This window comes from Pinus tabuliformis, chromosome 8, assembly GCF_031772625.1.
Source record: "Pinus tabuliformis cultivar Carrire ecotype Pingquan chromosome 8, CPIR1, whole genome shotgun sequence".
Taxonomy (NCBI): domain Eukaryota; kingdom Viridiplantae; phylum Streptophyta; class Pinopsida; order Pinales; family Pinaceae; genus Pinus; species Pinus tabuliformis.
In genome coordinates this window covers 770,774,804-770,787,080 of record NC_142294.1, presented here as the reverse complement: position 1 = coordinate 770,787,080, position 12,277 = coordinate 770,774,804, and positions in this window count along the sequence as shown.

Below are 12,277 nucleotides of genomic sequence, written 5' to 3'. Positions count from 1 at the left end.
ATGATTTGGGAGCGACTATAGGGTTCCAATCACACTCATGCCAATGTTATGGGAGAGACTAAGGGTTTAATGCAGTAAAAGGTCAGTTTGTCTTAGGGGCTAGTCACCTGGAAGGTTTGGATGGATACTAGGGGTTTTGCAGTATGTCTGGAAGGTTTGTGTAGTGTTTTCTGTCGATTCTGCTTCCTTAACTAACACATAGGGAGTTGAATCATATCATAGTAACTCTTTGTCACATGTTTGCCCCTGTTGGTCGGTTACTTTGGTAGCGGTGGGAGGAGGGTGTTACAGAGTGGTATTAGAGCATGGTTCACCCCTCGGACTGGATGGGCGGTGTGTTGGTCATTCATTCATGTCGGTTGCATATGTGTTACTCATACATGTGGTCTATGTGATTGTTGCATATGCATGGTGTTGATCATGGTTGTAGTGATGTCGCCATGTGAAGGTTGATGGTGTTGTTGTGGAATGTGTCATCATGAGTGTATGATTGGTTATGCATTGTTTATGCAAGTTAGTGCTTACATGTTGTCAAGTGTACATTGATATGGTTGTTGTTGTCATACATGAGGTCATGATGTGTAGTTGATATGGTCAGGTCTTGATGACTGGACTATGGTTAGGATGATGTCTATATGTTGTTATGATTATGTTTATATACGTATCACACTCAATCGATTTATCTCGCAGATGAGATATCCTCCCCGAATTATGCCAAGGTACATTGATTTTGTTTATGATTTGGTTTACTTGACATAAGGTGCCTTGTAGGAAAGAGATCAAGATGACTAACAAGATGGTAGACTACAGTTCACAAGATTCTCCTTATGGATCATATGCGCAACGTGGTGTTGGGAATTCTTCTAACTTAGCAAACACACTGAGAAACTTGAAGGCAGAAATAAGGACTTGTAAAGCAAACAATGACATAATCATGCAGGCACATGAGAAACAAGCAAAAGTCAATGCAATAATCCTTTAGATTTTGTCAGAATTGCAGAGATAGAACTAATGGGGCATATGTAAGTAGATCTAATGGTGGGCACAAGTCAGATAGAGAGGACGTGATTAAATATGGCAGGTCCTTGGAAACTCTGGATAGGAGAGGTGATAGACACAGGTACTATTCTAGTTCTGGTTCTGACGGGCACTATGATCGTCATTGTTATCATCCTTATAGGAGGGGTTATAAGGGATATTTGTCGGGTGAGTTTAAGAAAGCAAAGCCACCTACATTTGATGGAAAGATTAAGAAGTCACATGATGTAGAAACATGGTTGCTTGGAATGAATAAGTTCTCCAGATTGCATGATTACTCAGAAAAAATGAAAGCCAAAATAGCTACATTCAGTCTTAAAGGTAAAGAAAATATCTGGTGGGAAGATGTAAAGAACGTTAGAGATATTTATGAGGAGGAGTTGACTTGGAGTGAATTTGAGAGACTATTCAGGAAGAAGTATCTATCAGAGAGGTACTATGATGACAGGGAAAAAGAGTTTTATGAGCTAAAGATGGGATCTATGACTGATGAGGAGTACACTAGCAGATTTTTGGAGTTGTTGAGGTATGTGCCTTACCTCAAGGAGGAGAAGGCCAAGATTCAGAGATTCATCAGTGGGTTGTCGATAGCATTCAAAAACAGGATTGAGTTTGATGAGCCTAGATCATTAGAGGAGGCCATTCGAAAACTAAAACATTATTATAAGCAATCAAATCACAAACCTGAGACTAACTCAAACTGGAAAGGTAATGCAAAGAATAAAAGAAAATAGGACAAGAAGCCAACAAGACCTCGGGGTACATGTGATAAAAAGAATGCAACATCATCTAAGAAGTTTAATGCATCTGATAGAGGATAGGGACTTCGATCTGAGGAGCAAAATAAGGATGAAGGCTAGAAGCCTTTGCAGTGTTGGACTTCTAGAGGAGAGCATCACAGGAGAGATTTTCCACAACATTAGGGTGGTAGACCCCAGATATATAATTCTTAGGAGGCATAGACAGTGGGAGATGTTGGAAAAAGTATTCTTAGGATCTATGCAGCGCTGGATAACAAGCAGGAAGATCACCAGACGTGTATTATCGAGATGGATGGTAAGCTTTGTGATCAAGTTGTTTCTATTTTGATTAACCCTAGATCTAATTATAGTTATGTTAACCCTGACCTGGTGGATACGTGTGGTATGAATAAAGAAGTACATGCAGAGTCTTGGTTAGTGCAGTTGGCTACAAGTACCAAGAAGAGAGTTCATCATTGGGTAAGAGCTTGTGCATTTGACTTGAATGGTATTCCTACCTCAGCACATTTTAATGTATTGTCGTTGGGATCATACATTATGTTGTTGGGCATGGACTGGTTGTATCTTCATAGGACCAAGGTGGAGTATTATGACAAATTTATTGAGTGTTTGAATGATAATGGAGAACAAATAATCTTACAAGGTAAGAAGAAAGCAACATTAGTGAGAATGGTGACAACTATGTAGGCCAAGTGTAGTCACAGGAAAGGATGTGTGTTATTTGCAATACATATTTCTAGTGATAAAGCTAAGGAAGTTGAAGATGCATATGTTTTGAGCAGGTACCCAGTTCTACAACAATTTCAGGATGTATTTCCCGCAGAGACTTCAGAGTTTCCACCTCACAGGGAAGTAGACTTTTCTACTGAGTTGGTAACAGGCGCAACACCAGCATCTAAGGCACCTTATAGGATGAGCACACCGGATTTGGTAGAGTTGAAGTTGCAGTTGAAGGAAATGTTGGACAATGGATATGTTAGGCCAAGTGTATCGCCTTGGGGTGCACCGATATTGTTTATAAAGAAGAAGGATGGTACTCTCAGGTTATGCATTGATTACAAAATAGTTGAACAAAGTGACCATCAAGAACAGGTATTCGATGTCAAGGATTGATGACTTGTTCGATCAATTGAAGAGAGCAGCAATGTTATCAAAGATTGATCTGAGATCCGGGTATCATCAGGTACACATTAAAGAGGAGGACATCCATAAGACTGCTTTTTAGACCAGGTATGGGCATTACGAGTTTGTTGTAGTTCCATTTGGCTTGACTAATTCTTCAACTACTTTTATGTGCTTGATGAATAGTGTGTTGCATCTTTATTTGGACAAGTTTTTTATTGCGTTCATTGATGATATATTGGTATATTCTAAAAATGAAGAAGAGCATGTCGAATACTTAACAACAGTATTGAGGTTGTTGAGAGAGCATCAATTGTATGCTAAGCTCAACAAGTACAATTTCTTTCAAACTGAGGCACATTACTTGGGACATGTGGTTTCCAAAGAAGGCATCATAGTGGACCTAGAAAAGGTAAGAGATATCATGGAGTGGGAAGCTCCTAAGAATGTGAATGAGGTGAGATCCTTCATGGGGTTAGCAGGGTATTACAGGAGGTTCATGAGGAACTTCTTGCATATTTCTTATCCTATCACATCATTGCAAAGGAAAGGAAATAGGTTTGAATGGACAGAAGAACATGTAGCCAGTTTTGAGCAGTAATTAGTTGTTGACACATGCTCCAATGTTAAAGATCGCAGGTTTAGACAAAGAATTTGTGGTATGTACAAATGATTGCAATAGAGTACTTGGTGGAGTTCTTATGTAGGAAGGACAAGTAGTATGCTATCAATCACATAAACTAATTTTGGGTTGTGTTATATTCTTTCCACGACTAGCCCACGTAGTCAACCGGGGTGTTAGAGGGGGGGCAGAGCCCCCCTTTCATTGTGTCGATTGCACAGCGGGGGGGTCACAAGGGGGGTGGCAGCCCCCCCGGGGGTTTGAGGGGGGCGGGTAGCCCCCCTCTACAGGGTCCAGGGCAGCGGCTCGGGGAAAAAAAATTTGGACACTATATTAGGTTGGGCGGACCTACCTATGGTTTTGTGCATGGTTTTCGCACATGGTTTTGGACGTGATGGTTTTTGGTCCATGGTTTTGGATGCAATGGTTTTTGACGCGATGGTTTTAGGTCCATGGTATTGGATGCTTTGACATGTATAAATATGTATTGTAACATTGAAAGGAACATAATGAAAAATCAATCTGGTAGTCCCGGTTTTGGGATCCAGAGGAAAATCTCTGTGTATATGTGTTTTATGTGTTATTCTCTCGCATTGTTTATTTTCTGTGTTTTAGAATTCGTATACAGGTAATTTCTGTACGGGGTTAAAACCTACAACTAAATGAGTACAAGCAGAACTACCTGACACATGGTCTTGAGTTGGAAACGATCATTCATGCATTGAATATGTGGAGGCACTGTCTTCTTGGAAGACGATTTGTATTGATGAGTGATCACAGTGGATTGCGGTATCTGTTTGACCAACTGAATCTGAATGTCAGGCAAGCTAGATGGTTAGCCACGATCAGTGAGTTTGATTTTGAGATTAGGTATATTAAAGGTAAAGAGAACAGGGTTGGAGATGCTCTTAGCAGGTGGATGCAGGTGAGTTATATAGCAGCTATGAGCTCCTATGGGACAGATTTACAGGCTCGGATCTTACAGGCAGGTAAGCAGGATAACAGGTACATGGAGCTCAGGTACATGTTACAATAGAGTATAGGTACATGTGCAGGTACAGGTGCACATAATGTGGGCTATTGTCTCACAACATATGGATTGGTCATATTTAGGGACTTGATATATGTGCTAGATGATAGTGAGCTCAAGAAGCTTACCTTGGGAGAGTTTCATCCGAAACCATATTCAGGTCACTTTGGATAACAAGAGACATTGACAACGGTGAAGAAGTTATAATACTGGCCGAAATTGAAGAAAAAAGTGGTAGAGTTCATAGCAAGATGCTTGGATTGTCAACAGGTAAAGGTAGAGTGTAAGCATCTAGGCGGGCTACTACAGCCGATTCCGATTCCAGAGTGGAAATGGGAGGTCATTTCCATGGAATTTATCACATGTTTGCCGAGAACATCTAGACAACATGGTTCCATCATGGTTGTGGTGGATAGGTTGATGAAGGTAACACACTTCATTCTAGTGAAGTCTACATACTCAGTTAATGATGTAGCACAGGTATTCATCAAAGATGTGGTGAGATTGCATGGTGTTCCGAACAAGATTGTGTCAGAGAGGGATTTCAAGTTCACTTCCAAGTTTTGGAAGGATTTTTTTGCAAGATTAGGTACAAAGTTGGCCTTTTGGTACAACTTATCATTCACAAACAAATGGACAGACAAAGAGGGTCAAATTGATATTGAGGACATGTTAAGGATGTATGTGATGCATCAACAATAGAAGTGGGAAGAGTTTCTTCCACTGGTAGAGTTTGCTTACAATAATGGGTATCAGGAATCTTTGGTGATGAGTATGTTTGAGGCATTGTATGGGCAGAGTTGTAATACTCCTATTAGTTGGAGTGATCCAGTTACAGGGTATTGATTCGACTGGACGTGTTAGCAAAAATGGAATAGGAAATGTAAGAAATCGAGAAGAATCTGAAAGCAACACAAGATGGGATGAAGAGTTATGCAGATCGAAACAAGTTGTTTAAGGAGTTTCAGGTTTGGGAGCAAGTGTTGCACATCAAGTCGAAGAAGAACTCCTTGCAGATTGGATCGTGTGCCAAGTTGGCACCCTGGTTTTGTGGACTTTTCAAGATTCTTGAGAGGATTGGGTCATTAGCCTATCGACTTGCATTGCCTATGACAGTGAAATTCCATGATGTTTTCCATGTGTCATTTCTTAAGAAGTATGTTAAAGATGTTTATCATGTGATTAACTAGTCAGTATTGTAGGTGGAGCCAGAAGGATAATTACTATCGGAACCTAAGTGCATTTTTCAAAGAAATATGCTCATGTAATCGAGCAGGTTACAATATAGTGGAAGCGCTTTGGGCCCGATGAAGATACATGGGAGATGGCAGATTAGATGCGAGCTATGTATCCTTCTCTATTCATTGGTTGAGCGAAGGTTTTGGTATATGTCTTTGATATATGTTTCGGTATATGTTTTGGTATGATATTTTGGTATATGTATATGGATGTAAATACCGCCACAAGATGTGTTATAAAGCTCCAATAAGCAGTATGGGTTTCATGTCATTATAGTTGTTGTTATGTTCTCATGTTGGTTTGCTTCTCAGCATGCTTATCATTGTAAATATTGCAATGAGCTAAGTTATAAAGCTCCGTGGGCATTATGTTTTTCTTACAACAATCTTCTTGGTTGTTGGTGTCATTGAACACTAAGGACGGTGTTCCCCCAAGGGGGAGGGTTCTATAACAGCCCTAGTCAAAAAACCCATGTAAAATTTAATAAAGACAAAATAATTTACCAAGGTCATGGGACACGTATTCCAAGCTGAATGTTGGGAAAAAACATAGTCATGGGGATCACTTGTGATTAATTAATGGCTAAGGAAATTGGAAAAGGCTTTGGAAAGGCATGAGGCATTTATTGGAATTTTATTTATGAAAATAATGGAAATTAGGAGAAGGGAGGTGAAAGGTCACAGGTTGCATGTGAGGAGGAAAATGAAGGAAAATAATGGAAAATGAAGAAAATATAGGCCTCATCGATAAAAAGTCTTCTAAGGATCAGTTGATACCTTTTGTCAGTTCATTTTTGGAGCTCTTTCTCGATTCTCTCTCTCTCTCATACTCTTGTACACTTAGAGTTTTCTTGGAGAACTCTTGGAGGAGTATGGCATACTTGGAGTTTTGGAGCAAGAAGGCAAAGGAAGAGTAGGAAAGCACAAGAGGACATCAAGATCAACAACTACAGCAGGTTTTTCTTGTAGGTACCGAGTTGCATGTATGTTTTAATCACTAGTTTTGGCATGCATGGAATATGCATGTGGTTTCTTGGCCATGATATGTCTTTGGCATGGAGGATTTCCTAGATTGACAGTGGATTTGCCTAGCCTTGCCATTTCCTAGATAGCCATGGTGTTGTGGGTTTTACTTTTGTTTCCCGGTTGGTTTTCTTGTGCCTTTGGATGTGGGTTGAGTTACTAGTTCTTGGAAGCCTTGGTTGGACAAACGTTTTGGAAGCCCTGTAACAACTTGGGTTGAGTTACTAGTCCTAGAAGCCTTGGTTGGATAAACACTCTCGAAGCCCTTGGTGGGTTGAGTTACTAGTCCTGGAAGCTCTGGTTGGACAAACACTATGGAAGCCTAGTGACAGTTGTGGGTTGATTTACTAGTCCTAGAAGCCCTGGTTGGAACAAACACTCTGGAACCCTGGAAAACTTGGGTAGAGACCAATCTGGTGATGGTTAGTGATGTCTGACCGTGCCGTAGAATCACTGGTTGAGGGTTGAGGTGGTTTGGCCTCTGAAAGCCCTGGATGGTTTGATTGTGATCCGAATTGGATCATTATATTGTTTTTTATCCATCTCGATGCATTTGGAGTGGAAAAAGTGGAGGAAACAACTCACAGGACCGTTTTTATTGACAGGACCCAATTTGGCGAAATAGGGTCTGAAACCTTCCAGGAGAGTTTTGAGGCATCAAACGACATTTTTAGGGGGTCAAACATAGTTGCTTTGGGGAAGCACTTTTTCATGTTATTCTACACACAAAGACCTTTCCAACGGCGCTAGAAGCATGTCAATCAGAGTCTGTATACAAAACTTATGCCACTCAGGAGTTGGCCTTCCTGTTTTCACACCTATAGTTCAAGAGGATGCCGCGTCAACCCCCATTATTCATGGAAAAGGGTATACCCACGTGTTTGTGATGTAAAATAATCTATAAGAGTCTATTTTGTAACTCTAGTTGAGAGTTGATGTAGTCAAACTTAACCACTAGTAGGCTATCAGCCTGCGTTATGACCGAGTCACTAGGAGTAATAGGCATTCCATTCTTTCGAGAGAATTTTGTTCCATAGCTGAGCAAAGATAGCAATGAGAGATAGGAGGTAGAGCACGTAGAGAGGATATGTGCATTGTAGCAGCCCACGGGCCACAGGTATTACTTCTTTGTATCTGCAACCATATTTCTAGACAGAGAAAGAGAGCAAATTGGCCTCACCTTCTAGCTGGATTTTCTCCCGAAAGGGTTTCCTTGAGAGTATATCTTGTGTCTTATGTGTGTGTGATCTCATTTTTCTTTCTCTACTTTTCTGCATAATTTCCATTCACGTGCATGCACTAATTACCTTAAAACCTACATATATATAATTTAAATAAAGCTATAACACTGTAGAATTTTCAGAGTTTTAATATAATATTATTAGATTTGTTGTGATGAATTGTCCAGTGGAATATCCATGACAGTTTACAGATCAGATTGATTTTTTTTATGAGATCCCACATTCATGCTTTGAATATGGAACGGGGGTGACTAGCTGAAAGAAAGATTTGGTTCAGCCTAATCTACAGCCGGGTGGTTCGTGGAAGTCCCATACTTGATCGACCTATGCAATCATCAATAAGAGTTCTCTTTCTCCTTGGTATTTTATGGTTAAATATAGTTGTTTATATGTGCCTTATATCGCTGTTATATCCTTCGTATTTCTGTTGGTTATATGTTGGTTATGAATGAGTTTTATGACAACGAGAATGTCTGGCTCTCATCATGTTTTGGTTAATCACTGAATGTGCAATGAATATATGGCTTAATAGAAGGTAATGCAGTTATTGTGACGAGACAACAATGCTTCATAATGATTCTCAGATAAGTATGAGACCCTTATGCTAAGATCTATTGTTTAAACCTGTAGAATGCATATTTGTGACATGTTTGACGAAATGTCTATCATGGCTAATAGGGGTCTAGTCAAGTCCTTGTTCAAGTAACTATGTTTGTACCATTGTTCTAATGTTATATTTCATTTTTAGAAGTTTCATGGAGTTCTAGGTAGTGCTTGAGCCCTGGCCCAAAAAAAGGGACACATAATTCAGAGTCGCGAGCACAGAACTACTTGGGAAAGTCCCTAGTTGCATGCATGCCCATGTTGTGGGAGCAACTATAGGGTTCCAATCGCACTCATGCCCATGTTATGGGAGCGACTAAGGGTTTAATGTAGTAAAAGGTCAATTTGTCTTAGGGGCTAGTCACTTGGAAAGTTTGGATGGCTCCTGGGGGTTCTGCAGTATGTATGGAAGGTTTGTGTAGTGCGTTTGGTCAGTTCCACTTCCTTAACTGACACGCATGGAGTTGAATCATATCATAGTAACTCTTCGTCACATGTTTACCCCAATTGGTCGGTTACTTGGGTAGATGTTGGAAGAGGGTGTTACACACTGATTAGCACAACGTCCTGCTATCTTTGTTCACCCGCCAAGCTTAAGTTGCCTGTAGTTCACTATGAAAAGCTGACCACTTAGATCTATTTCAAATAGAGAATATAATAAAGTAAGGGAGGTATGGCTAATGACATAAATGATCCATATTCACTACCACATGTATGATTTCTTTTAGAGATTTAGAGAATTCTTTTCGCATATGAAGACCCTTCTTCTTTTGCAAGTGAACTGTATGTTGCAGAAGAGTTTATTTTAATACTTCAAACATTCACCATTTGTATACATTCAAATTCTCGCATTCAAATTCCTTCATGGTACAAAGCTGAAGGATTTAGAGAAGTCCTGATGATGCTATGGAGAGTGGCATTGTTGTTTAATTACTTATTGTTTGTTTTGTTGTAGAACCATTTTCATTTCTATAGCAGTTTCTTGTAATCATGAGAGATATATGTATGAAATCATCCTCTACATCAAAGAAATATTTGATTAATTGCTAAGTTACCCATTGATAACAGCTAAGCCACTTTTACGCAACAAAGTTGTATCTTTACATAATTTGTGTGCGTGGACCTGTGGGTTATGGGCCCACGTATATATCGGAAGCATTCTAATTGGTGGAATCACAAAGAAAACCCAACCAATCACCCAACGGTCCTTTGAATGTTTATGACCGGAAAAAAGGAAATAAACCCCAGTTCATACCATATCGGGTCCGCTAGAAATAACCCGTGTGCACATTCAAGCGCAATTACCGTCCGATCATTCAATCAACAAACAGTCTCAATGGCCAGAACTCAACGAGGTTTTAAGCCCGTTGTATAAGACCTCATCGCGTCCGATTTTGGAATTAACAGTCATGCTTGTTGGCATGTGATATGCGTCCGTTCATCCATTAACATATGGTCCGATCACTCTGAAGTTTAAACTCATTTTAGTGATTTTCTCGGGTTCGTTAGCCGAGATAACTTGCTTGCAAGTTTCCACGCGATCATTGTGGATCTTCTTTCATCAGACGGCTATGATGATTCCTCCGCCATTCCTCTTCCATTGTTATTATCCTTCGATCTAGCCGATCCGACGGTTTTCGTTCTTTGTTGTTTTAACGGATCTCTCATTCGCTTATTGGTGGAATTACGTTACAACACATTTATCTCCGCCATACTCATTTAAGGAGACATCACTCATACAACAACTCACTCTATGATATCGTATTATCATTGGATCGACATCAATCCTTATAGTTATAGATGGTCGATCAATAACTTGTCACAGGAAATTTAGCTTTTCCATTTCATACATCCAGATTATAGGTAAAACAACACAAAGACACACAAAATATAGATAACACACATATTTCAATTATATACATAATTCGATTACAGGCTAAGGCCTCACGGCCTTAGTCACAAATTCCCCTGCAGCTACATTGTATCCTATCTCTCTCCCTATCTCACAACACAGACTCTCTTTATATAGGAAATTACAAAGGGAGGGATCGTTTACGATCCATGAGTTTCTCCCACAATCACTCAATCAAACCCCTAAATCTCTCATTATGCATACATGGCAGATAATTACATTTAATCATGCCTTATCAATTCCATCAATTTAGCTCTGTTTAAACAGAATTTGCCCCGGTTTACAATGATTGTCCACGTTTCCCTTTTCACAGCTCAGAATTTCAATTTTGATTAAGGGTGGTTAGATGCTCCTACATCAGACTCCTAAGACACAAAAATTTATGACCTCTTGGTCATATGCTTCTCCATCCCTTAGCAATTCTACCCACATTCTCTGTGGAATTTCTTTTATGATCTTTCTGTGAGCTGCAACAAAACCTTTGCAGTAACAAGTCTTCCTTGCTACACGATACCTCACTAAGCTTCTCTCCTTTGAGCTTAGTCATTCGTCATTTCTCTGGTTCTCTCTTCTTTGGAACCATTTAAGCACTCCAGGCTCTAGGTTGCTGAAATCTTCTCACCTTCTTCTGCCGCTATTTGTACGATAATATAAGACCATAAACTCACCAATCTTCAACATAATTGTACCTCCTTCTGAACACAGAATCTTGTTTTGCTCAGATACCAAAATTGATGACAGCTAAGCCTCTTTTACGCAGCAAAGTTGTATCTTCACATAATTTGCGTGCGTGGACCTGTGGGTTATGGGCCCACGTATATATCGAAAGCATTCAAATTAGCAGAATCACAAAGAAAACCCGACCAATCACCCAACGGTCCTTTGAATGCTTATGACCGGAACCCAAAAGGAAATAAACCCTAGTTCATACCATATCGGGTCCTCCAGAAATGTTAACCCGTGCGCACATTCGAGCGTGATTATCATCTGATCATTCAATCAACGAACATCTCGATGGTCGGAACTCAACGAGGTTTTAAGCCCATTGTATAAGACCTCATCGCGTCCGATTTCTGAATTAACGGTCACTCTTGTTGGCATGCGATATGTGTCCGATCATCCATTAACAGACGGTTCGATCACTCTAAAGTTTAAACTCGTTTTAATGATTTTCTCGGGTCCGTTAGCCGAGATAACTTGCTTGCAAGTTTCCACACGATCACCGTGGATCTTCTTTCATCGGACGGCTATGATGATTCCTCCGCCATTCCTCTTCCATCGTTATTATCCATCGATCTGGTTGATCCGACGGTTTTCGTTCTTTGCCGTTTTAACGGATCTCTCATTCGCTTATTGGTGGAATTACGTTACAACACATTTATCTCTGCCATACTCGTTTAAGGTGACGTTACTCATATAACAACTCACTCTATGATATCATATTATCATTAGATCGCCATCGATCCTTATAGTGATCGATGGTCAATCAATAACCTATCACACGAAATTTAGCTAAATAATAATAATAATAATAAATAAATAAATAAAAAATCTCGTAAACCATAAAAGAATGTGGTAAAAACGAAAAACAAAAAAACAAAAACAAAAAACATGTAAAATTAAGTAAGTAAAAAAAATAATAATAATAATAATAAAATAAAAAACATTAAAAAATAAATAAAATTAA